Source organism: Lolium rigidum, chromosome 6, assembly GCF_022539505.1.
Source record: "Lolium rigidum isolate FL_2022 chromosome 6, APGP_CSIRO_Lrig_0.1, whole genome shotgun sequence".
In the NCBI taxonomy this organism is placed as follows: domain Eukaryota; kingdom Viridiplantae; phylum Streptophyta; class Magnoliopsida; order Poales; family Poaceae; genus Lolium; species Lolium rigidum.
The window spans coordinates 286,670,497-286,674,809 of NC_061513.1; positions in this window are offsets into that span (position 1 = coordinate 286,670,497).

Sequence of the window (4,313 nt, forward strand, 5' to 3'; positions counted from 1 at the left end):
TCAATATTATCATAGCAATAGTTAACTTCATAATCTACAAGAGATCATAATCATAGCATAAACCAAGTACTAACACGGTGCACGCACTGTCACCTTTGCACACATGCGGGAGGAATAAAACTACTTTAATAACACATCACTAGAGTAGCACATAGATAAATTGTGATACAACATGCTGCAATCATAAAGAGATATAAATAAGCACCTCACTATGCCATTCAACGGTGAATAAGTATTCCGTGAAATCTAGCCTAAGAGACCCACACGGTGCACACACTGTCACCTTTACACACGTGGGACGAGGAGTCTCCGGAGATCACATAGGTAAAACTCACTTGACTAGCATAATGACATCTAGATTACAAGCATCATCATATGAATCTCAATCATGTAAGGCAGCTCATGAGATTATTGTATTGAACTACATAGGAGAGAGATGAACCACATAGCTACCGGTACAGCCCCGAGCCTCGATGGAGAACTACTCCCTCCTCATGGGAGCAGCAGCGGTGATGAAGATGGCGGTGGAGATGGTAGCGGTGTCGATGGAGAAGCCTTCCGGGGGCACTTCCCCGCTCCGGCAGCGTGCGGGAACAGAGATCCTGTCCCCCAGATCTTGGCTTCGCGATGGCGGCGGCTCTGGCAGGTTTCTGTGGGTTTCGTCAATTGGTATCGGGTTTTCTGATCCAGGGGCTTTATATAGGCGAAGAGGCGGCGCAGGAAGGTCGAAGGGGGGTCCACACCCTAGGGGGGGCGCCCCCTTGGCCGCGCCGGGGTAGGGTTTGGTGGCCCTGTGGCCCCCCTCTGATCCCTCTCGTGTGTTCTGGATGCTTCCGGGGATTCTAAGATCTTTGGCGTTGATTTCGTCCGATTCCGAGAATATTTCGTTACTAGGATTTCTGAAACCAAAAACAGCAGAAAACGAGAACCGGCACTTCGGCATCTTGTTAATAGGTTAGTTCCGGAAAATGCACGAATATGACATAAAGTGTGCATATAACATGTAGATAACATCAATAATGTGGCATGGAACACAAGAAATTATCGATACGTTGGAGACGTATCAGCATCCCCAAGCTTAGTTCTGCTCGTCCCGAGCGAGGTAAAACGATAACAAAGATAATTTCGGAGTGACATGCCATCATAATCTTGATCATACTATTTGTAAAGCATATGTAGTGAATGCAGCGATCAAAACAATGGTAATGACATGAGTAAACAACTGAATCATATAGCAAAGACTTTTCATGAATAGCGCTTCAAGACAAGCATCAATAAGTCTTGCATAAGAGTTAACTCATAAAGCAATAATTCAAAGTAAAGGCATTGAAGCAACACAAAAGAAGATTAAGTTTCAGCGGTTGCTTTCAACTTGTAACATGTATATCTCATGGATATTGTCAACATAGAGTAATATAATAAGTGCAATAAGCAAGTATGTAGGAATCAATGCACAGTTCACACAAGTGTTTGCTTCTTGAGGTGGAGAGAAATAGGTGAACTGACTCAACATTGAAAGTAAAAGAATGGTCCTCATAGAGGAAAAACATCGATTGCTATATTTGTGCTAGAGCTTTGATTTTGAAAGCATGAAACAATTTTGTCAACGGTAGTAATAAAGCATATGCATCATGTAAATTATATCTTATAAGTTGCAAGCCTCATGCATAGTGTACCAATAGTGCCCGCACCTTGTCCTAATTAGCTTGGACTACCTGGATTATCACCGCAATACATATGCTTTAACCAAGTTTCACAAAGGGGTACCTCTATGCCGCTCTGTACAAAGGTCTAAGGAGAAAGCTCGCATTTGGATTTCTCGCTTTTGATTATTCTCAACTTAGACATCCATACCGGGACAACATAGACAACAGATAATGGACTCCTCTTTTAATGCTTTAAGCATTTGACAACAATTAATTCTTTTCTCATTAGAGATTTGAGGATATTTGTCCAAAACTGAAACTTCCACCATGAATCATGGCTTTAGTTAGCGGCCCAATGTTCTTCTCTCACAATATGCATGCTCAAACCATTCAACTCAGTGTAGATCGCCCTTACTTCGGACAAGACGAACATGCATAGCAACTCACATGAAATTCAACAATGAGTTGATGGCGTTCCCCGATAAACATGGTTATCGCACAACAAGCAACTTAATAAGAGATAAAGTGCATAATTACATATTCAATACCACAATAGTTTTTAAGCTATTTGTCCCATGAGCTATATATTGCCAAGGTAAATGATGGAATTTTAAAGGTAGCACTCAAGCAATTTACTTTGGAATGGCGGGAAAATACCATGTAGTATAGGTAGGTATGGTGGACACAAATGGCATAGTGGTTGGCTCACGTATTTTGGATGCATGAGAAGTATTCCCTCTCGATACAAGGTTTAGGCTAGCAAGGCTATTTGAAACAAACACAAGGATGAACCGGTGCAGCAAAACTCACACAAAAGACATATTGAAAGCATTATAAGACTCTACACCGTCTTCCTTGTTGTTCAAACTCAATACTAGAAAATATCTAGACCTTAGAGAAACCAATTATGCAAACCAAATTTTAGCATGCTCTATGTATTCTTCACTAATAGGTGCAAAGTATATGATGCAAGAGCTTAAACATGAGCACAACAATTGCCAAGTATCACATTACCCAAGACATTATAGCAATTACTACATGTATCATTTTCCAATTCCAACCATATAACAATTTAACGAAGAGGAAACTTCGCCAGGAATATTATGAGCTAAGAACACATGTGTTCATTTGAACCAGCGGAGCGTGTCTCTCTCCAACACAAGCATGATGTAATCCAATTTATTCAAACACAAACAAAAACAAAAGCAAACAAACGAGACGCTCCAAGAAAAAGCACATAAGATGTGATGGAATAAAAATATAGTTTCAAGAGAAGGAACCTGATAATTTGTCGATGAAGAAGGGGATGCCTTGGGCATCCCCAAGCTTAGACGCTTGAGTCTTCTTAATATATGCAGGGGTGAACCACCGGGTGCATCCCCAAGCTTTAGAGCTTTCACTCTCCTTGATCATAGTATATCATCCTCCTCTCTTGACCCTTGAAAACTTCCTTCACACCAAACTCGAAACAACTCATTAGAGGGTTAGTGGACAATAAAAATTAACATGTTCAGAGGTGACACAATCATTCTTAACACTTCTGGACATTGCATAAAGCTACTGGACATTAATGGATCAAAGAAATTCATCCAACATAGCAAAAGAGGCAATGCGAAATAAAAGGCAGAATCTGTCAAAACAGAACAGTCCGTAAATATGGATTTTATTAGGCCACCAGACTTGCTCAAATGAAAATGCTCAAATTGAATGAAAGTTGCGTACATATCTGAGGATCATGCACGTAAATTGGCATAATTTTCTGAGCTTCCTGCAGGGCAGTGGGCTCAGATTCGTGACAGCAAAGAAATCTGGAACTGCGCAGTAATCCAAATCTAGTACTTACTTTTCTATCAACGGCTTAACTTGGCACAACAAAACTCAAAACTAAGATAAGGAGAGGTTGCTACAGTAGTAAACAACTTCCAAGACACAAATATAAAACAAAGTACTGTAGCAAAATAACACATGGGTTATCTCCCAAGAAGTTCTTTTCTTTATAGCCATTAAGATGGGCTCAGGAGTTTTAATGATGCACTCGCAAGAGATAGTATGTGAAGCAAAAGAGAGCATCAAGAGGCAAATTCAAAACACATTTAAGTCTAACATGCTTCCTATGCATAGGAATCTTGTAAATAAACAAGTTCATGAGGAGCAAAGTAACAAGCATAGGAAGATAAAACAAGTGTAGCTTGAAAAATTTCAGCACATAGAGAGGTGTTTTAGTAACATGAAAATTTCTACAACCATATTTTCCTCTCTCATAATAACTTTCAGTAGCAACATGAGCAAACTCAACAATATAACTATCACATAAAGCATTCTTATCATGAGTCTCATGCATAAAATTATTACTCTCCACATAAGCATAATCAATTTTATTAGTAGTAGTGGGAGCAAATTCGACAAAGTAGCTATCATTATTATTCTCATCAAGTGTAGGAGGCATAGTATAATCACAACAAAATTTACTCTCAGCAGTAAGTGGCATCAAAAGACCACTATCATTATAATCATCGAAATAGGAGGCAAAGTATCATCAAAGAAAATTTTCTCCTCAATGCTTGGGGGACTAAAAATATCATGAAAACCAGCTTCCCCAAGCTTAGAATTTTCCATATCATTGTCAACAATGGTGTTCAAAGCGTTCATACTAATATTACTACCAGC